The 24,087-nt window shown below is 37.7% G+C and overlaps 1 long non-coding RNA gene across 1 annotated transcript; it reads right to left on the reverse strand.

Annotated features, from left to right (window-relative positions):
• Positions 1–719: 719 nt before the first annotated feature.
• Positions 720–11,420, reverse strand: LOC125856375 (uncharacterized). Its single transcript, XR_007445518.1, has 4 exons — positions 10,927–11,420; positions 4,446–4,601; positions 3,348–3,572; positions 720–800 (listed from the first exon to the last, which is right to left on the reverse strand). It is a non-coding gene; the product is annotated as an uncharacterized LOC125856375 (long non-coding RNA).
• Positions 11,421–24,087: the final 12,667 nt, after the last annotated feature.

The following is a 24,087-nucleotide window of genomic DNA, read 5'->3' on the forward strand; positions in this document are numbered from 1 at the left end:
GACCTTTTCTTTTGAGCTTATGAATTTTCAGAAATTCACAACTTTGTTTGCGAAATCTTAATTTTTGGAGAAGAGACTATATCAAAGTGGACACAAACCCTTGGGACAAGGCTATTGGCTTAGAGTCTGCTGTCATGAAAAGTTGTGCACCAACCACATCAGAGTTGGCAGCTTTTTGATAGTTGTCTTTTAGTTCTTTTCTCTTCTCGTACGCAGACTTTCCGGGACCAGGTCCCTTGCTGCGTTCTTTGCTGCTTGAGTTCTTGAAAAAGACTTGCTAGCTTTCTCTCTTCTTCTTGAATGAATAATGTTGTTTGTTTATTATTGTATATATCAGTTACCAACGCGGGTTTTGACCACTTAAACAAACAACTCTGTCCGCCCTTCCTATTGGTGAAGTACGTTGCACATCTCACCAACCAACCTGACAAGACAACTGTAAAGATAGCTTTACAGCTATGCACCACTTTGAGTCTGGACGGAGGTACTCTTCCAAGGACCAGGTCCCTGCATTTGTGAGGATCATCAAAACACCTAGAATATAACACTCAACAAAATGAGCTTTAAGCAAAAAATTACAATAGTGGACGAGGCATTTCTCACCCTTAATTGACTCCATGGTAGACTGCACCAGGGCAAAGCTCATCCATCCTATCAATATTCTGATAACCATCTTACACGTGTCCAACCTCGGTGGGACAAGAAGTCATAAAAATCATCATCAGAATAAAAGGTTTTATCCTGTGTTTGAACTGGCAAGACATCGGCATCCTCAGACATGCAAACTTTTATCGTCAAGCCTGCAATCAAGAATCACATTAAGTTTACCTTCTCTTTAATTGAAGGGATGGAATGGAGATGAATATGGGAACGGGAATGGGGTGGACGGAGAAAGAAGCCACTCAATGGTTGCTCCTCTCTGAAATTCGGATCCATTAGTCATTCGATGGGAACTAATCACTTGGTTGAGCACATTCCAGAATCTGGGTCTTTGATTAAACAAATTATCCGAAGAGATTGTTTAGAGGATCAGCATCTAATTTTTTTCAGAATAAAATTGAGAGAACCAGTTGTTGAGAGCTTATGCCTTTTGGTGTTTTGATGATCTCCTCACAAGTGCAGGGACCTGGTCCTCTGCAGAGTATGCTCGTCCAGTGTCAAAGTGCAGTACAGCTGTAAAAGCTGTCTGCATCAGAAGCTGCAGAGTACTTCACCAATCAGAAGTAAGGAGGTTGCTTGGACGTTTGGTAATAACTTTTGTGGTATATACTAAACAAAACACAACAATATTTTCATTCATTCAAAAGTGAGAAATATTTTTCAAGCTTCAAGAACAGCAAGAGACTTGATCAATTACTTCAAGAGCTTCAAGAACAACAAGGGATCTGATCGATTACTTCAAGAGCTTCTTGTACCAGCTGTCACTTTGTTTGCTTGTAATAGTGCTTACATTGTAGGATTCGTTTTGTGAAAGAAACGTTTCAAACTTGTTTGAATCATTGTAAGAACTAGGTTAAGGGTAACTTAGGTTCTTACTCTAAAAGTCTATATTAATCGGTTAGGATTAGTATAGTGGGCGGTGTTGTATCCGCTTAGCAAAGTCTAAGTTGTCTAAGGGTGATAGCTTAGTGGGTAGTGTTGTATCTACTCTGGCTCATCTAAGTAATAGGAGGTATTGCTTAGAGTTGGGATTAGTAGACTAATCTCGGTTTGTAAACTTGCTTTTACTTTTGCTTGAAGAAGATTAGTGAAAGAAGTTTTGAAAAGTCCTGGCAGGCCAGGTCGTGGTTTTACTCCCTTGAGCAAGGAGGTTTCCACGTAAAGTTGTTGTGCAATCTTTACTTTCAGCACCTTGTTTATTTTCTGTTATTGTAACTGTGCTGAGGACCTGGTCCCATCTAGACCAGTGGACGCATACATTCCAACACCAGTATCTAAATGGAACAAGATAGCCCACTTGCTCATTATTTTGCCAACATTAATAATTTTCTCAAAATGTTGTTTATTCGGCACAAGATGGATGATTTTCCTGCTATAACACTCACACTCACAGCTAAGTTGTGTGGACTCTTCATTTTGAATGCCGCACCCGTGTCGACACGAGAAGAGTGCAAGTGCGTGGGATTCGGTCAACCCACATAGGATACTTTGACCAGAGTCCATGGATAAATTTGGGGTAAGTTTGAGATTTTGATAAAAGATAAAATAGATTTAATGACATACCTTCAATATTATAGTCCTTTTGTCGCTTTTTTAACTTTTCGCTTGGTCAATATTCGTTGTTTCATGTTTCAAGCCAAACGGAAAGAAGCTAAGAATTCAAGATGTTGTATTCCGAGTTTTGGTAGACAATAGCAATGATTTGTAAGGAGAGTTGGTGGAAGGTCTTGAATGACTTTCTTTTTTTTTTTTGAGGGGAAGAACCAAAGAGCTTGAAAGAAGAAGTTGGGGGGCTGGGAAAGATGACCTACAAGATCTTTCATAATTTAATATATCTTTATAGCTTATTTTATAATTTTGGATTTTAGCCGAATCCCAACACCCTTATCAATACCTGAATCCATACCCCCAAATCTCAAAATTTAGATTTTGTTGAATCCGACCCTCGGATACGCATCTGCGTCGGATACCCGCACCCGAGTCCAAGCAACTTAGACTCACAGAATGTCTAAATATAGCAAGCGGAATTATTTTGACCAAATATCTGGATACCCAACAACTTTACCAATCAACGCTAGTCTAAACAAGTTGAAACAAAGGTTTTGAGCTAGCCTACGTTGAGGTAACTTTTTATCTTCTCGTCCATTTTTGGCTTACTTTTGAGAAGCTTTTAACCAACCTAAGACAGAAGGCTGCCTGCCACCTAATAATATGGGGTTGAGTCTAAAATAAGAACAGTGTCACCTTATGGAATTTTCTCTTGCTCCCACCAAATTCAAAGCAGGTGGGAATGGGGATAAGCCATCCTGAAGATATTATGTGTATAAATCCTAGGGAATATACATCACTCACAGACCAAAAAAAATATATGGATAACAATTAAATTGTTCTATAAGGTACTCAATGGCAAATACAGATACTCCATGTTTATTTATGGTAGCTTTTGGCTATAGATCACATATATTTCTCTTAACATACTCAACTATGCACCATGGGATTTCAGGACAATATGCAACATTATGCCACTATCAAAGTGGTGAGATAATAGGGAATAGAGATTGGACAGACTGTGAACAGGGTTAGGTCCTAGCACCATTGTGTTCCCGATCTCTATATAGAAAATACCAGATATTATTGTAACTATTCTGGCAGATGCAAGTAGCAAGTTTGTAGTACCACAATATTACCTTCGTCAACATGTAAAGTGTAGTTCCTCAATGGCATATCTCTATCCACTGCTCGAACAATCATATTTTCATCTTCCAACCAAAATGGGCGTTTTGTCCTTAACATGAAAGAAGATTTAATAGCTTCCTTCATGGCTTCCGCTGTGCCATCAATACCGATTTTTTTGGTTTTATTTCCCCACTTGACTGAGATAACCCTACCCTCGAATGAGTCACTCTGCTCAGCTGCAAAAAGAGAAGAGAAAGTTTGGGAATCATTATTAAAAGTTAACCTAGAAGTAACGGGGTTTTCATCTGAGATCTCTACATGGGGAAAAAAAGAACTAGAGTGGTATGTTCCAAAAGAAAACAAATTTATAAGCTAGAATGCCATTAAAATGAAAGCCAAGTATTGGAGAATATATGGCAATAGAAGTCTTAGATATTGGATTTTGAAAGAAATTCCAGAGACTTTTGTTGGTACAATTTATCCAGTGTGTTCACTCCTATACAATTAGGGGTTGTTTGGAGGTTGTATACGAATAATGTTAAATAGAGTGTATTAGTAATGCTTCTATTTAGTTATGTTTGCATTAATTATGCAAAGATTATTTCTTATGCATCGTTTGGTTTGGTGTATTAAAAATAACATGTGCATAATTTTAAAACAAAAATATTATTTACGAAGATATCCTCCACAAATATGGTGAAAAAGATGTAAAAGAAAAGGTTTTGAAGGACAATTGAGTCTTTAACCGTGCTAATGCATGCATTAAATCTCCTTGTATTACTAATAGCATGAATTTCCACGTATTAATAATAAACTTCTCAATATACAGTAGAGTGTATAACTAATTCTACATAGGCTGAAAAGGTAGTACTACTAATACACAAAAGCTAATGCATGCATTATTTCCTCTAATACACTCTACCAAACGACCCCTTAAAGAATCAAGGCAAGAAGCAACTAACTGAATATCCCCAGAAAGGAAAATCCCAAAATGTTATTTGATTTAGCCTCAACGTTATTTGAAAATATTTTGAACTCTCTGTATATTTTCATTTTTCCTTTTTTGGAGTGTACTATCCTTTTTTTAAGAGAGTAAGAAATCTTCAAACCTGAATTGAAATGCAACGACCAACCATTCCCAGGCACTTCTCTCCAACCCCGTGGTGAAACCTCATTTACAGATTCTGCATCAGTTGCTGTTATGGCAAGATGATCCCCATCGTGATCCAAACTCCCTTCTAAGATTTGACTTGGCCTTCCATCCTCTGTACATCAAGAATTCAAATAAAGTTTTCTCCCAATGGTAACTTGCAATTGAACCCCAAAATGATTTTCCTACATGTCTTCTGGGAAACATGAGAAGAGAAAGATTCAGGGAATAAATAATGTCACTACTATTGTGATCATCCAGAATAATCCTGACAGAATTTAGTCCTATTCAAGGAGATACTAAAATAAATATTTGCAGTACGGATTCAGAGATGGATGTAACTTGCTTCTAGGTTGAGAACAGTTTTATTAATATTAGATCTCACGTTAATCAGCTTCGAGTGATTTATTTCAGGCTTGTGCACGTGTTTAAGTCTAAAGACAAATTCTTGCTACGATACAAAATAGAAAATCAAGAAATAAGATGTCAGTGTTGTCAAACTGAATAAGTTTTAACGATACAAGTAGCTGATTGTTGCTCCCAGTATACACGCAAGTGTACGCGATCGCGCAAGTAATATAGTGGCTCTTAAGAGAACCAGATTATCGAACCCAAAGGACTTGTCAATTAACTATTTTTATTAAATTATACTGATCTAATTATTTATTTAAGAGATCCAAAAGAAAAGAATGCAAGAACAAAATAATAAAATTACTTACAATAGTTGGAAAATCCCAGGGCTGCAGCATGTATTGGATTTCATGTATCATATTTTTGGCTTAGAATTAATTTCAGTTGTCAAGTTACTGGTTTATAGGGTTAATCGTATGAGTCGGGCTATACACCTCTAGTCGCCTACTCCAATTAGCTATCTAACTACATCGTTGAGCGGGGATAAAGACTAACTGGCGAGCATTTATATTTCATCATGTTTCGTAACCAAGCAAGTTGTTCGTTCGAGCGTCACTCCTGAACACAAATCACCTCAATCTAATGGGTCGATCGAGCTCTCTATATTTTCTGGTCTATCTAATCTCTCCTCTCCCGATTTTAAGATTAGACAATAGATTTATTTGATGGTGATCAAGCACAAAATACTAAAACAAGAATATAGAAGTAACTTATAATGAAAACCAAGAATTAATTAAAAAACCTTAAATACTCAACATTGAATCCGTAGCTACAGCCCTAGAACAAGAGATTTAGCTACTAATGTCTAAGAAAACAACAAGAAGAAAAGAACCCTAAAAAGTATTGATGATTTTCCCTTCAAAAGTGTCTCCTCCTTACTCTTCATACCTCCATAATTATTTCTATGGACTATTTATAGATATAGTAAATCCTAAATAAAATAATTGAATCCAAAGCAAATTAGGAATCCAAAACCGAAACCAAAAGGAATTGGAATTCCTCCCGTGCGTAAAACACTGTAGCCGCCATGTTGGGTTCCTGTTACCGTTATCGGCTGCCACGTGGCAGCAACAACAATAATCTTCAATTTCGCTAGTGCTGCACCTTTTTCTTATACATTATTATATTAAATTTATTTCATTAAGCTGTCTGCTTGATTTCCTTCTTCAACCTCTATCTTTACTTTGTTTTAGCTCCAAACTTTTTTAACTTTACGTCAATTTACTCCTACAAATAAAATATCCTATTTAGCACAATCCATAAAATTAATGCTCAAAAAGGACATATATAAATAATAGATGTGAGACAAATAATGATTAAAAATATGTATTTTTGGTCTCACATCACTGATCCATATTATTGAACCTTGCCCACAACAAGCATTTGAATACTGTATCAAAGTAATGAATACAAGAAACTAATAGCATTAAGATATGACCATTGTAAAATGGGAGTACAACATAGAGACACTAATGGGAAGTTGAAACGTAAGCAAGCCGTTAAATCTCACCCAGTTATCCACTTCCAAATCATTGATTCACAATTCAGCCTAACCTACGGGCAGAACCTGATTTATTTATTTTATTTAAATTTATTTTCTTGGGAGGGGTTCCCCTACAACTTTCCCCTTCTGTGAGAAAAAGGGTCTGTATGAGAGTAAATGAGTAAATTTTTCATTTTCTTTGTCTTATCCCCAATATTTTTCTTTTCCTCCAACCCACTCAACAACCAACTTTAACTAGCATCATTCCAGGAGGTCTCTACCACCCCCTTCTCACCTTCCACATCATCCCCCACCAGCTTCTTGACGGATATTTGCTTCTGGGGTTCATAAGTTGCAGGAACCAAAGGATGATACTGATAGAGCACAAACACCACTTTTGGCATCTTAAAGATCATCCATTCCAAAGCGGAAAGATGTAGAGACACATAAGGGATTTGAAGAGACATACAATCATTCATTTACAAAACAATCTATATCACAAAGCAGCCTTACTTACGCCAAGAAATTAATGAGGGGGGAAAATATGGAGATAAATTAAATATTAAAGGAAGACAATTATTTCAAGAATAGAAGATAGTGAGGTGTGACTGATATCACAGACCTTTGGTTTTTGGATCCATAAGTTGCAGGAAACCAAACGTAGTTTCAAGGTGAAGCTTGTTGCTGCTACCTCAAAGTGTTATTGGAAATTAACCCCACCCCACTGCCCAGCAAATGAGAAAAAGAAGAAAGTCGGAAAGAAAAGTAGAAATGCTGACAGATTTCTTTCCAGATGCAACAAAAACTTATCAGCGCCATGCACTAACGACAAAAATGCAAGACTGGCAGATGTTTAATTAGCCAGCTCGGAACTGATAACAATACTTTCGGCCTTAAATAGATTTCCTTAAAGACTATTGAAGGTTGTTTTTGATCAAGGTGTAGTTGATTGAAGGACTATAGCTAATGAAAAGTCGCCTGAGATTGGTCGCGTAAAATATAGACTCCCAGATGCACCATTCATAGGTGTGAATAGGATGATAGAAGGCGATAAAAGGGCATGGGGTATATCTACACATGGGGGAAAGTTGTTCAAAAGATGCAAAATCTCTCAAAATCAATACAAACTTAGCTAGAACAGGATATAAGAAAAGATAAAGATCCATAAAGACAATATAAACTAATTGAGATTAATCTAGTTATCTGTGTGGGATATGTACAGATTTAGAGAATCCCTATTTTGCCCTAGAAGGCAATTATACAATTGAAATGAAATGGACTTCTATAGAGAAAAATGGATATGGAGGATCCATATAATCAACTCCAACAAATTTAGGATTGAGGTATGATTCATTGAACGGCTATTGATATAGAAAGAGAATCAAGAACGATAAACAGAGTTGTATGCCTCAACAGATGGGAAGATTCAACATATTGGTCTCTATTCATGAAAAATGATTTTTTTTTACATTAGTCCTTGTCATTACATCAAAAACTCATTTAATCCTTTATAAGGAATTACGCAACTCACAAGAATAAGTCAATTAAATATCTGCAAATAAACAGAAAATATGAAATTTGAAACAATCAACAAAAAGCTCAAAATGGCACAAACAGAAAACCAAACTGAAACAAGAAAAAACAATATTCAAACCAAATAAATGATCAGTTTTCTTATTTATAAACTGGAAAACTAGTAAATCGAACCAACCAAATGCACGCTCCTGTTTTGCCTTTTGTGCCTGTGCACAAGCACAAACTAACATTTACATGCAGTATGCATAAGCATAGTGGGATGCCTTTACCTTTTCATCCTCACCTCTTTGAATGTATGATAAGTTCTGGTATTGTTTGTTGACAAGCATGCTGTCAATAAATCGAAACAGTTTCCGTTAAACTTTCTTTTCCATAAAAATATTACTTTGGTGGGATTCTGATATGGATATGAAATCAATCCCATAAGTCATTTTGTTTTCACGTATTCCAACTGCTACTTTTAGATAAATCCAATTGATTCAAGTATAACCTTTTACACTCAATATGTTGTTGTATTCAAAAACCTTATTAAATCTTTATCTTGTCATCCATTTTGGAATATGAGAACTGTATCAAATTAAAGTTCATCAAATTTTATAATGGCAGGGGAAACCTGTTTTTTTTTTTTTTTTATCTTGATGTTTTTTTTAACAATATATGGCTATAGACTTTTCTGGAACATAATATATGAGGACCAACCATATCTTATCACACACACAAAGGGCATCAAGGTAAACATAGATTTGGTCTTATCCGCACTTTGAATCAGAAAAAAGCCACTGATTGTGCCTGAAGAGACAGCGTCTAGTCTAATTGATGCACATCAAAGTTGGAAATTGCCAATACGTAAATTTGAATTGGATCCAAGTCGATCACAGTGAATCTATTATTTTTGCAAATAATGGTGGTGTCTGGATTAGCCTGCGCACACCTGAACTAATTCTAGAGGAGACCTGCTTCCTCCCAGAATGAATCTATATTAGGTAATATCAAGCAAATGTATCTCTCTTTTAGATAAAAATCAAGCAAAGATATCTTAATTTGTGTTTAATGAATTTTGGTAAGCAAAGTAAGATAAAACAGTGATTCCTTCTATAAAAAAAGTAAGATAAAGAAGTTATCTACCATAGTCAGCATCAAACATGAATCCACCAGAACACTATGAATCAGTAAGCTTTTGCTTGTAGAAATCAGAAGCTTGATCAGTTGGTCACTAAATTTAGAATTCGGAACCATCACCTTTTATATTGGATATACACTTTCATAATTGTAAATCATCTTCTTTTTTTTTAATAATTGTGGTGTCTGGATCAGCTTGCACACACCTCGACTAAGTCCATGTGATACCATCACTATCCTTCAACAACATGTACTAGATAACTCTGTCAACCTAGGCCATGACAAAAACAATAGGTGACTACTTTCCATCTGTCCTAGCCTTAGTGGACGGAGTACGGAGTTAACTGGTACGTGTTGCTAGTGAGAGGTGATGGGTATCTCACGAAATAAGTTGAGGTACGCGCAAGTTGGCTCTCACAACAAGGTTATAAAAAAAAAATAGATGACTTACATTTACGAAAGTGTAAATCCAATATAAATTATACCATCATTTTTAGATAAACATTTGGAAGTTCAACATCCTTACAACTTTTTTTTTGAAACAGGTAACTCACATCCTTGCAACTCGTTTAATTAAAATTCTAGAGTTATATTTTGAAAATCCTCAAAATATCTTAAGATTATGATGGAAAAGAACTTTTTGTTGTTTTTGATAAGTTTTGATGGGAAATAACTTCCCGAGAAAATAATATATTATTTAGGTTGTTTCCCTAGTAAATCACATTTTAGTTTCAGTTCTTCAAAAAAAATTGAAATTGCTTAGCAATATGCCTCGACTTTTGTACTTTTGCCCCCTTAATATTTTTTTTTATGACAAGGGAAACTCGCAGCCGCTATCCTTTGGGTGCGCACATAGTAAAACCCCCGCTCCTATGCAATAGCTCACAAACCACATAGGAGAGGTAATCCACACTAGGCAAGCCCGGTGCGACGAGCTCGACTCAGAAGACAAACCCCTTGCTTTCACTGGCAAGAGGTTTCGCACTTGAGACCTCCAACATGGAAGTCCCAAGCCCAAACCACTGGACCACACCGAAGGGTCTTGCCCCCTTTAATTTTTTTTTATTACATTACCCCTTTCCCTGCATAAATCCAACCTCCAATCTGACATTCCATCCCAAACAGAGAATATCTTGATTACTCCAACCAGATTAAATGTAACCAATCGACAATTATATATAAAATTTATTATGCATGTTGGAAAACTATATGCACAACGGAAGCATACCAAAATCATACAACTCACATGAATAATGTATAACACATACAATCAAGCTAGAACACATAAACTTTCTGAAATTTAATTTGATAAATACCTATTGAAGCATGAGCAGATACCTTCAAGCAAATCCACAAGTTAGACTGCAGTTCAACAGTCTTCTACGGTGATCCCAAGTTGAAGGTATCAACTCACGCTTCAAGAAGTATTTATCGAACTAAATTTCAGAAAGTTTATGCGTTTTAGTATGATTCTATATGTTCTACGATAAACATATGTGATATATATTATTAATGTAAGCAATATGATTATGCTATGCTTCCGCTGTGCATATAGTTTTCCAACAATGCACCTACGGTGTAATACCATCAAGCCACTTAAAAGGTAAGTAATTCTGTATATGAACATCTATTGGTAACCTTAAAAAGGGAAACCAATCTCATATAACAGGTCAAATACACCAATAGTGTAAATATCATTTTACATTGTCAGTGTATATAATTGAAATCCCTCTCATAAGACCCGAGCCATTAAGCAGGTAGAATCGTGAGATGAACACTTGAGAGGAAACTAGTTAATGTTGAAACAGAAATCGACAAGCACCCTTAACAGATAGAAAAAACATCTATTGAAGGTAAAAAGTACAGCTACAATTGAGCAATTATGTCTCACCCAAAAGGAGGATATGCTGAATTCTTGATCAATATAAGTTCAACAGATCCAAAGGAAATCATGCATCATGAATACTGGCATAGTAGGAAAGTTATTCCAATTGATTCCATTACAGGGAAATAGGGACAAACCCTCACCCAAAAAAAAAGAGGGGAAGAGAAGAAGAATGATGTTAATTGCACTTTTCTTCTCTGCACAAAGAAGGCAAGCATATGATACAAGAAAGGATTAAGTTGAGAAATAGCTCACTGCATTAGCACCAATTTTCCAAAATCTTCAAAATTAGAGGGAAAGTAAACCGAATATTCCATCTTTGTTATTAGCAGTTGTCGGATTCTCAGAAAACCATCATATTTATGGCTAATTGACTTGAAATTTTAGCAATTGGCACCAAACTTCTCGATATTAACAATTGAGAAGAATTGTTCTTATACAACTTAATTGGAAAAAGAAGGAGATACAATTTTATCCATCTTTGCAATAGGCGGAGCCAGCGGTTTAGAGAGGAAAGAAAAAAAAAGCATGTTTGAACCCTATTGCTAATTTCGAATTTTTGTTGATTTATGAATTGTGATTATGATCACCAGGGTAAAATAGAGTTGTTCAAAGTCAATATTTTGAGTAAACAATTTTAGCATTTTTAATTTGGAGAATTAAACTTGTATGTATGTTTGAATTGAGGCCAAGAGTCCACCTGTGATTTGGCATTATTGCATGAGGATTTGGAGATTAAGGTTTACAAGTTTGACTTGAGGGTTGACTTTTGTGTTGTAGACTTGTAGCATTTCCCCTTGGGTTTTGAACCCTTGGCCAAGTCCACATGATATTTCATTATATGTACGTGTTGGGATGATTTTATTAAATTCTCATGAGTTTTAATCGTGTTATAGCATAAATGGTACACCATCAGAGGCAGACCCACCCCTTTAGATGGCATGTACGTGCACCCGTTAACTTCGGAAAAAATTATGTATATCTATCTAGAGAAACTGATAGAAATTAGGATATAATTATCAGTGCACACATGAAAAGCATAAAAGTGTCATTGTGTTGTTGGTAGAAGTTAGAGGATCCACCTGTGAGACTCTGGTTTGAGTCCAGCTAGAGTGTTTGTTATTCTCAGTTTTGATGATTTGACAAACAAAGGGATCTAGTAATGGGACCTGGTCCTTTGTGCCAATATGCATACAAATGACAGGCTGGAAAAAGTACAAAAGTTTGGTAAGGTTGGCGCACAGTCTCTAACCGTGACAAAATCCTCATCCAATAACATGGCCTCGAAGGTTGTGTCTATCCTTCTTAAGGTTATCCTCAATAGACACAACCTTAGTTTTTGCATTCCTGAAATTCTCAAGAACACAAGCAAAAACCACTCCTATCTAGAAGTATTCTCCTCAAGAGCAACAGGGACCTGATAAAGCTGTTAGCGTCTTAGTTGTCTTAGGATTATATCTTTTGTGCTCATATTGTAAATCTATTCCTAATCTATAAAGGAATTAGATCTTCGTTTTGTTCATCTAAAGTTAGCTTATTTAGTGGGGAGTGTTGTATTTGCTTAGTTGCTTTATGTGTAGTAGAGTTACTACATAGTGAGGAAAGAGATTTAGAGGTAAATTCCTAGGTTGCAGCTATTGTAATCTAAACTGTTGCTCCGTTTGAGTGAAATTGAGCTGGATTGAAAGCATGTGAGGACATGCCATGGTTTTCACCGCCCTTGAGCAAGGGGGTTTCCTCGTAAACAGCTTGTGTTGTTTTCGTTATTATTTACGCCTTTATTACTCTTAAATACTGTGTCAAGGGACCCGATCCGTTGACTGATAGTGGACGCATACATCTTAAAAATTGGTATCAGATCAGGTGCTCTCTAGTTGGTTAACACCAAAAGAGATTCATGTAGAAAGATGGTAGCTCCACTGAATATAGAAGGACAATCGTCAACAAGACCACCTCATTTCAATGGTCAGTTCTATAGTTGGTGAAAGACAGGATGCATAACTTCTTAATGGCTGAAGACAGTGAGCTATGGGATATTGTGCTTAATGGACCATTCATCCCAACAATGGAAGTGAAGGATGGAGAAATCACAAGAGTCGTTCCCAAGACTGGTCAACAGTACGATGAGACAGACAGAAAGAAGATCGAGAAAAGTTACAAAGCCAAGAAGTTGCTAGTGTGTGGTATGGTGCTGAAGAGTACAATCACATTTCTGCCTGTGAATCAGCAAAAGAAATCTGGGATTGTCTCAGGACGGCTCATGAGGGCACGGAGTGGGTGAAGGAATCAAAGGTAGAATGGACCATTCATCCCAACAATGGAAGTGAAGGATGGAGAAATCACAAGAGTCATTCCCAAGACTCGTCAACAGTACGATGAGACGGACAGAAAGAAGATCGAGAAAAGTTACAAAGCCAAGAAGTTGCTGGTGTGTGGTATGGTGTTGAAGAGTACAATCGCATTTCTGCCTATGAATCAGCAAAAAAAATTTGGGATTGTCTCAGGACGGCTCATGAGGGCATAGAACAAGTCAGGAAGATTCTTCGAATCCTTCCTAAGTCTTGGGTAAGCAAGGTGGATGCAATTACTGAAGCAAAAGACCTGAAGGTGCTGACGATGGATGCCCTGATTGGAAATCTTCAAACACATGAAATGAATAGAAACCAAGAAACTTTGGAGAAGGAGGTAAAGAAAGATAATGTAACACCCCAGAAAATTTTTCGAACTAAGACTCGAGCCGTCCTTCATGTGGAGTGAGATTTTACCGAGGAATGAAAATTTCTTGAGTGTTAAGTTAAGGTCCCTAGATGTAGCACATTGAGTTCCAAGAAGAGTTGAATTGGAAATAGTCATTTTTGGAAAGAATTCAAAAATCTGGAAAATTTGGCTAAGTATGGAAAAAAGGTGAGTTTTTGATCAACTTTGAGCAGTCATAACTCCTAGCTCAGAATGATTTAGGCGAATTTACAGTTATTTCTGGAAAGCCTTTGGAATGATCTTTCCAACGCCACCGAGTTTGCTCGATTTCGAGTTCGTATGAGTGAGTTATGCCCTTTGGAAGTTGGGCTGTTGGTATAGTCACATAGGGCAGTTTAGTCCGAAAATTTTAAGGGCATTTTGGTCTTTTCCCTAGCTATTTATTTTGGGGTTATATGGTTGTGTTAGGCTGATTTATGGATCATTTTTGTCCCATTTTAAAAGAGTGAGAGTGAGGGTTTGTGAGTGAAGAGGAGAAGAAGAGGAGAAGAAAGGGAGAAAGAAGAAGATCAAGCAAGGAGATCATCGTGGTATCGTCGGGGTGATCTCTATTAAGGTATGTGAGTTCATAGTGTTGGATTGATCCTTTCCCCCACACGCCAAACTCGTTTTATTATTGAGAAAAGATTAGATGTGTTGTTGAAGTTGTTGGTTGTATTTGTTGAAGTTTGTGGTTGTGTTGGTTGAAGTTTGTGGTTGTGTTGTTGAAGTTTCTTGTTGGTTTGGTGCATGTTCCTGGATGAAATTCTGAGTTGAATCTATGGTATATTGAGGGTTTTAATGATTCTAAGTGATTTGGGGAAGAAACCATTCGATTTTAGGCGAAATAAGGTGAGAAAACGAGAAAATAAGCTTGCTGAAATTTCTGGGTTGGGGGCCTGTCGCGATGCGCTTGCCAGAGCGCCCCAAACCCACCTCTGAAGTTTAGGGGCTGGCGCCCCGCACCACCCATAGCGCCAGGGTCACCTGCCCCATCCAGTTTGTCGTCGGTTGCCCCGTTTGAGTTCATTTAAAGTGCACATTCACTCCTTTTCGATTCTAACTACTTTAAGCTACTTCTAAACACCTAAAAGTCATTCCTAACATGATCATAATCTTGAATTCATAATTCAAATTCAAGGTAGAGTTGAGAGTTATGTTTTGAGAATTTTTTCGAATATTCTCAGGAAATCCCTTTGAGTCTTTTCGAGGAGTCGTCTACAATTTCTAGTAACTCGTTTCAAGGCTCGAGCAAGTGAGTAAGAGAATGAGAAGTGTCGTAAACATGAGATCATTACCCTTGAATCCATAATCCAATTCAAGGAAAGTTAGTTTCCAAGTCAAGTGAAGTTAGAAGTCAATTAAGCTTAGAAGTTAATTAAGTCAAAGCAAGTCTTTAAGGTTTTCCAAGAGTCTTCATTGAACATTATAACTTCTTTTTAAGGCTCAAGTTCCAAGTTAAGTATAGAGTTCCAAGTTAAGTATAGAGTTTCAAGTCAAGAAAATAGTATAGAGTTTCAAACTAAGTAAAGAGTATCGAGTTTCAAGTTAAGCCAAGAGTCAAGAGTCAAGTGCATTCTCAAAAGTTATTAGGGAACTAAGTATTTCCCAAAGAAGTTTATAAACGTGTTCACATTTAAGATGAGAGGAAACTGAGATTTCCAAAGAGTTTTGAGAAGTTTGAGTACTATATCTTTTTGAGAAAAGATGAGTTTTGCAAAAGAGTTTCTAAAACATGATTAGTATGACAATCGAGTATGTCATCAATGTATAAACATCATGGTCTCGAGCTATACCAGCAATGTTTATGCAGTATGACTTTCCGATGTCATCAATGATCATATTAAAATATGGTTTTGATATGTTCTTTTTAGAAAGAGATTTTAAGAGCAATTACCTCTTTTAAGAGGATAGCTTTGAGCAATTATTTCAACTAAAGAAAGATGTGTTTAAAACACTTATGAGTTAAAGTATTTTTGGGAGTAGTCTTGAGCACCGAATTGGGGACACGAGTTCATATTAACTCAACTCTCCATAAGAACCATGTAGCCAAATATGGGATTTCTCGGGTCATACTTTTTAGATGACCACAAAAGTTAAGCTAGCGGATCCACTAAGCAAAAGTTAAAGTAAGGTCCTATATCACGGCAAGGTATAGGATGGTCATCGGGCAACGTGAGGTAAAACGTTGTATCATCACTAGGGCTCATAGTGGTGGTTATCAGTTAGAGAAACTTCCACAGTAAAAAAAATTGCATGGTTCCTCGAGGGGTTCTACTTAGTATGGATGGGGGTATGGGATTTCATGCATGCATTGCACAAGTAGACTTTGAGAGGAAGCATGGTATTTTCATGATATTATAAATATGATTTTTACGTCATGTTTTAAATAGTTTTACAAGCTTTATACATATTGCATGTGTCTCATTTCTTTATATTGAGTTCAGTTATTCAAGAGTCGAGTATCCAGAGTTGAGTATCTGTCTCTGAGTTCAGTATCTATCTTTTGAGTTGAGTAAGTTTGAGTAGTTTTGAGTATTCCTTGAGTTGAGAAAGTTTGAAAAGAGGTAAGTTATTCAGTTTATTCCAGTTTTTCTTCTAGCCTATTTTGTTTAGCTTCCCAGCTTACATACTCGTACATTCCACGTACTGAGCCATTTGGCCTGCATCTTCTTATGATGCAGACACAAGTATTCAAGATCATCAACAGGAGATTCGTTGACACATCCGGGAGTTTCAGTTAGCTATGACAAGCCTCCTTACTTTCGGAGGACTCGGTTATTTTGTTCTCTTAGTTTTTTGTTTTATTAGGATGTTGCGGGGTCTGTCCCAACATCCATCTCAGTGTTATAGAGGCTTCATAGACAGTCAATCAGTTAGTTTTGAGTCTCTCATCTATGTATATATATAATATTCTATTTTTGAGACTCGAGTTGCCTTTTGGCCAGATTTTTATCAGTTGGTTGTTTTATAACCTTTCATTGCATTATGTTATGCTGTCGAGTTAAGTTTTCGCTGAGTTAAGAAAGCCAGGACAAGGGTTCGAGTGCCGGTCCCACCTAGTGTGTAGGCTCGGAGCGTGACAGATAAGTTCTAGCTCTTAAGGTATCATCAGGTGAAACCTCTGGTGAAGAGGTGGATATGGCTTACCTCACTAGGAGATTAAAAAAAATTGTGAGGAAACATTAAGGTTCTCGAAAAGGAGGGAACTTTATCAGGACTGCAAATGCAAGTGATCTGTGTCACAAGTGTGGAAAGCCCGGGCACTTCATGAGGGACTGTCCAATGCTTAAGGTTGAAACCAAAGATTATCAAAGGTCTGGAGGTGAAAAAGACATGAGAAGGGACCTGATCCCTTAAAAGAGAGCAAGAAAAGCTGCAGTTGACTATGTGGTGAATAAAGCTCTTGCTGTCTGGGGAGACTCCTCAAGTGAATCAGAAGAGTCAGAACATCCCGAAGACGCATCCATGTTAGCTGTTAAAGATGATGAAGACGTGTTTGATAGTGTCTGCCTTCATGGCGAAATCTGAAGATGAAGAAGATGAAGAAAAGGTAACTCTTTCTGACCTTAAACAAAACTTGAATGCTTACTCTGTTTGGAAGTTGAGAAATCTAGCTGCTGTTTTGATTGACTCCATTACAGAGTTAATAACTTAAAAGGACTTTATGAACAATAGTTTAGACATTTTCCATGAAGAAAAGTTAGCATTGCTTGGTCATATGTCTGTTATCGAGGAACAATTGACAGTTCTGGAGACTGAATATCTAGAACTGAAGGAGAAATTGAAGATGCTGAGTGAGAAATCAAGCAGAGGAAAGGGAGAAGCTAGCAGTTTGCAATTAGAGCTAGAAACCAATCTGAACTCTATGGAAACCAGACTTACACTAGCCTTGGAGAGAAATGATTGGATGGAAAGGGACCTGGCAAGTCTCAAAGAAGAACTGAAAAAATCTTTGAAATGGACCAACTCCTCTAAGCTACTTTCAAACGTCACTAGCAAAGGTAACAACAACATGAAGGGTTTGGGAAGCTTAAACATCAGTCCTCCCTACAATCCCCATCGTAAGTATGTTTCCGTGTCAAACAATCTGTTATGTCTTCACTATGGTCGCAATGGTCATGTGAAAAAGGACTGTCTAGCCTAGAAAGCCTCTTAAGAAAATTTTTCAGTCTACTCTAGACAGAAAGTTACACAGAAAAAGGGACCTGCTCCTATCTTTTAAGTCTTCTTACTTGAGAAAGACTATTCTGCCTCATTGGACAAGAAACACTTTCATTATGCCTCTATTTGCTTATTGGGAACTCAAACTGAAATGGGTTCCTAAGTCTAACAAGTAATCTTTGTTGTAGGGGAGTGGAGGAGGTGGCAGTTAGTGCTGGTTCATGGACAGTGGATGCTCAAAGCATATGATTGGAAGGACTGAAAACTTCCTCTCTCTCAAGGCACTTCAAGGTGGAGGTTTCTTGTTTGGTAATGGGAAAAAGGGGTACACTCTTGGTGTTGGAAAAATTGGTAAATTGGTTGAACATTCAATCGAGAATGTATACTATGTGAGTGGACAAAAATACAGTTTTCTCAGCATGTCACAAATATGTGATAAAGGCAATGAAGTCAGATTTCTATCAGAAAAGTGCATTTTTACCAATCTGACAACAAAGGAGGTGATCTTAATGGCTAGAAGGAACAAGAACGTGTATGTAGCTGACCTGGATACCGCTCAAGGAGATGATATAACTTGTCTCAATGCCCAAAGTGACAATGCTAACTTATGGCACAGAAGACTTCGTCATGTGAGCTCCTCTTTCCTAAACAAACTTGTCTCCAAGGACCTGGTTCATGGCCTACTTATCTTAAAGTTCAGTAATGACAAGGTGTGTGAAGCTTGTGTCAAAGGGAAACAGACCATCATTCAAATCAAAGAAGCAAGTGAGTTCCTCAAGGCCTCTAGAGCTAATTCATATAGATCTGTGTAGGCTTGTGAAAATTCAAAGTAGAGGTGGAAAAAAGTTTATTTTGGTGATTGTGGATGACTGTTCAAGGTTTACTTGGAATATGTTCCTCAAGTACAAGGATGAAACATTTGATGTGCTGATGATATTTGTCAAAATGATCCAAACAAAGCTGAACTACAAGACTACAGAGATCTGATCATGGAACTAAGTTTGAGAATGCAAAGCTTGACAGCTTTTGTGCTGACAACGGTATTCACCGTAACTTTTCAGCTACTAGAACACCCCAGCAAAATGGTGTTGTTGAAAGGAAAAGCAGAACTCTGGTTGATATTGCCAGAACCATGCTCATAAACTAAACTCTTCATAAGAACTTCTGGGCTGAAGCAGTCAACAGTGCATGTTATGTGACCAATAGGTGCTTTATCAGGTCTCTACTGAACAAAATGCCATATGAGCTACTCAAAAACAGAAAGCCTAAATTCTGTTATTTAAGGGTTTTGGTTGCAAGTGTTTTGTGCTGAACAATGGTAAGGATGATCTAGGAAAATTTGATCCTAGAAGCGATGAATGAGTGTTTGCAGGTTACTCATCCTTCAACAAAGTCTACAGAGTCTAAAACAAAAGAACACTGTGCATTGAGGAAAATGTTCATATGATTTTTGATGAGGCTGGTGATTTGATGAATTTAAAGCAAAAGGATGATGATGATCTTGAAGAACTGCTTTAGATTAAAAAAGACGGAGTGAATGATCCACGAGCTGAAGAAGGTCAAAATCCTGAAATTGTTGATTTTGGTCAAACTAGAAAGGTAAACGAAGATGACAAGCCTGACAAGGGACCTGGTCCATCTAACAATGTAGACCAGAAGGATTCACCTCAATATGGAAGCGATGACTCCGAAAATGAAGAGGAGCAAACAAATCAACCACAACCCCTGAATCCCAAATCAGGATGGAAGCATCAGTCCTCTCATCCTCTTGATAATCTCATCTCTCTATTGAATTCTGTAATGCAAAGCAGATCCAAAACTAGATATCTGGTGGCATTTTCATCATTTATATCAAATATTGAAGCTAAAAATATCAAGGAATCCTTGAAAGATGCCGATTGGGTTAATTCCATCCAAGAGGAACTTCATCAATTTGAGCGGAGCAAAGTATGGCACCTAGTACCTAGACCTGCTGACTGAACTATCATAGGGACCAGGTGGGTGTTCAGAAATAAGCTTGATGAAAATGGTGTCATCACAAGGAATAGATCAAGACTGGTGGTTCAGGGTTATAATCAAGAAGAAGGCATTGACTATGATGAAATAATTTTCTCCTGTTGCTAGAATGGAGGCTATCAGAATTCTTATTGCCTTTGCAGCCTTCATGGGATTCAAGCTTTTTCAAATGGATGTCAAAAATGCATTTTTATATGATGACTTGAAGGAAGAAATGTATGTAAAGCAACCGCCTGGTTTTGAGGATGTTGACTGCCCAAATCACGTGTTTAAACTCGACAAGGCTCTATATGGACTGAAGTAGGCTCCCCGAGTTTGGAATGAACGGCTTTCCAGATTTCTCCTGAAAAATGAATTCAAAAGGGGAAAGATAGACAACAACCTATTCCTGAAGACAAGAGGCAATGAGTTGCTCATCATCCAGGTGTATGTGGACGACATTATTTTTTGAGCAACCTCTAAGGTCCTATGTGAAGAATTTGCCAACCTAATGGGGAATGAATTTGAGATGAGCATGATGGGAGAACTAAGCTTTTTCTTAGGGCTGCAGATCAAACAAACCTCAAGTGGCACCTCAATTTGCAAAGAAAAGTACATTATTGAGCTGCTAAAGAAATTTCATATGGTGGATTCCAAGCCTATTAACACTCCCATGGGTACAAAATCAAAGTTTGGAGTAGATGATTTTGATGCCTTGGTGAAGCAAACCATGTATAGAGGAATTATTGGAACATTGATGTATCTAAGATCAAGCAGGCCTGACATAGTCTTCAGTGTAGGGATGTGCACAAGATTTCAAGCATGTCCCAGGGATTCTCATTTGAAGGTAGCCAAGCAGATTCTGAGGTATCTAAAGAAGACAGGGACCTGGTCCTCTTCTATCCAGCAGGAGACTCTTTTGAATTGGTAGGGTATGCGGATGCTGATTGTGCAGGTTATCAGGTGGATAGAGAAAGCACTTCAGGAATGGCTCACTTTCTGGGATCCTCCCTCATCTCCTGGGGAACCAAGAAACAAAATTCAGTTGCTCTCTCCATGGCTAAAGCAAAATATGTAGCTGCTGCATCTTGTTGTGCACAACTACTATGGATAAAGCAGCAACTTGAAGATTTTAGAGTGCTCACTCATACCATTCCACTTATGTGTGATAATACAAGTGCTGTCAATTTGGGAAAGAATCTAGTTCAACTCAAGAGAAAAAAGCACATTGATGTCAGACATCACTTCTTAAGAGACAATGTTGAAAAAGGGAACATTAGCATGAAGTACTGCAGGACTGAAGACCAAATCACTGACATTTTCACAAAGTCTCTTAGCAAGGATCAGTTTGAGAGTAATCGGTTGAAGTTGGGGATGATGAATATGAATTGAGCTGATTTTATCCAAAGGCATCCAACCCTCATTGGCTATGATCAGAAGGGAAGGTATCCTCATTAATTGTAATGTTTTACTTTGGCAAGATCAATTGTGTACCTTTTACAGGTATACACTCATAGGGAATAGCAAGAGTAAAGAAAGGTCCGAACTACTCAGGGATCAACCTTATCAACTTGTAGATAGGAACCTGGTCCTGTCTAAAGGTAGAATTCTCTACATTAGTTTTGAACTGATAATAAGAACCGTCGAGACCTCCACGTGTCAAGCATCGGCCATTCTGATCGTTGTCCCATCGCTTTAAGAGCACGCGACGTGTCTACTCAGGGACCTGACACATTTTTTCAATTTCATTTTATACTCCTTACCTTCATTTCATTTTTCTTACTTTTCAAACTCTCTCTTCCCAAAGTCTTCTGAAAACCCTAATCTCTCCCTCTCCTAGTTCTCTCTCATTTATTCTGTCGAATATGTCTTAATCACCTTCTCTTTCCAAGCAGATGCTGGACTCGCTAAATGAAATAGATCATGTTGCCTTCAACACTTCGTCTTGGGTTCCCTCTCCAACAAAAATGATGACCATTTCTCCAGTCAACATTATTGAAACCAGTCGCTCTATGCCTCAGTCTCCTATAGATCTAAATAACCCAGCCTCTTCGTTTCAACCTGGTCCTCAGTTGTCTGTGTTATCTAATAGCTTGTTCGAAGGAGATCTCCCAGAGAGTAGGTACTATGAATCCAACATTCTCACTGCAAGTGAGAATATAGTGGTAGAAAGTCTGACAAAGATGAGAGAAAGAGTAAGAAATGATGAAGGAAGTAGTTTTGCAGAGGATTTCCTTGGAAATACAGAACCAGTATTTGACAAAAACCTTGATGTTGGAGTACCTCCCTCTAGCAATTCAGATGATGATTAGTATGACAGTACTCCTCTACGCTGGCCATATAGAGAAGAATGGTTCCTGTCACTAGCAAGGGAAAAAGAAAGTTGCAGAGGAGACTCCAACCAAGAGACCTATTACCAGGGGTGCCACTCAGAAATTCATGAGTGATGATATGAAAGGAAGTAAGGTTAGTACCATTGAACTCAGGAGAAGAAAAGAGACTGGTGAAGAGGAGTTTGTAGTTCCTGCTGAGGGGGTTGTGGATATCTCAAATGAACAGTCAGAGAGTGAAACGGTGTCAGAAGATATCACTTCGGCTTCAGAACATAAAAGAAAGGAGGAACAAGGAAAGAAGAAGAGCAACCCAAAATCCAGAAAACCATCTGGTAAATGGGTTGGTGCTACACCAAAGGTCCCTGCTAAGGAGTTAGAAAATAAGAAAGGAAAGAAGAGGCCCAAAAGGGGAAGGGAAGTGTTGCCTGATTCTGAGATACCTATCAAAGAGTTTGCACTCAAATCTAGAAAGGGACCAAGTACCAAGAAGAAGAAGGTCTATAATGATGAAACCACGAAGGACATTGTTGACAATCTGAGAATACAGAAAGTCCTAGGTGGAAGAGTTTTTTATCCGAGATCATCAGGAATACTGACATGCGCACCTTGGCGGATATAGTTGAGATTCAATCATGTACTCACTTGTTCATGACCCAATCACCCGTGCTGCATGAGGAACAAGTAAGGGACTTCTATTACAATGTTGAGTTCACGTTGGTTTGAAATAGAACCTTTCATCTGAATGAATAAAGATTGGGAGAGATCTTAAAGGTACCCATAGAAGGGATTAGATCCGTGGTAGGAAAAACCTTCACCAAAAGCTTTGTCAATGAGTGTGCCAAACTCCCCAAGATGAATTGTGCTGGAATTCCAAAGAAACTTATGGAGGGAGAGTACCAACTGTTGTTTGAGTTTGTTAACAAAGTAGTTATTCCAAGGTCTGAAAAAGGAACAGTTGCCTCTACTGCTGGTCTCTTTCTTATAGAGTCTTTGTGCAAGTTTGATCTTCTGAATCTTACAGCCCTCATGTTAGAGCATATGTACAAAATGGTGGTGGAACAAAAGGGTAAACATGGCATTGGGTATGGGTATTTTCTGTCCAAAGTGTTCAAACACTTGCATTTCTCTGTGGAAGCTGGTACTGTTGGAACAGTTAAACAATCATTTTCTCTGAACACTTTGGTTGAATGTGAATGCATAGAAGGGATAATAGGGAAACTGAGCAAGGTGTCTCATTTAGTGGTGGAACAAAGTCAACTTAAGCATGAATTGGAGGAGATGATAGTGCTTGTGAGAAAAAAAGGACGCTGAGAGAGCCTTATTGAAGGCTAAGTTAGCCAAAGCACAAACAAAGGGAACTGGTACAATAGAAGTCAATGAATTGAGAATTCAGAATGCGAACCTCTTGGCTTAGAATCCTGCTCTTCAAAAGAAGCTGATCAAGGATCGTGATGCTGCTGATGATCGACTTACTCTTGCCATCAAATCCCTCACTCACCAACCTCCCTCCATATCCTATTGTGGTTTTTGTGTGGGCAGTGTCCTGGGGTTCTCTTAAGCAGTTTATTTCTAATGTATTGAATGTTTTCTCTTGTGCAATGAAGTAGATTCCTCTTTTGTTTTGATTTATCTTATCTTTCTACTTTTTCTGCTATGATGTGTTGCCATAGGCTATGATCTTGCTTTGCAGGCTTACATTTGGTACCGGTTTACTGCTTCTCTTTTTTATGATGCCAAAAGGGAGAAAATATTGGTTGCCTAGGATAGAAGATGGCTAGTTCCCAGGGGGAAGAACTTTGTAGAACCTTGTTGTTGGCACTTTGTACGACTATGTGTGACATGGGTAGTGTGTGTTTGTCATCATCAAAATGGGGGACAACGTTATTCTCAATTTTGATGATTTGACAAATAAAGGGATCTAGTAATGGGACCTGATCCT

This window comes from Solanum stenotomum, chromosome 2 (genome assembly GCF_019186545.1).
Source record: "Solanum stenotomum isolate F172 chromosome 2, ASM1918654v1, whole genome shotgun sequence".
In the NCBI taxonomy this organism is placed as follows: domain Eukaryota; kingdom Viridiplantae; phylum Streptophyta; class Magnoliopsida; order Solanales; family Solanaceae; genus Solanum; species Solanum stenotomum.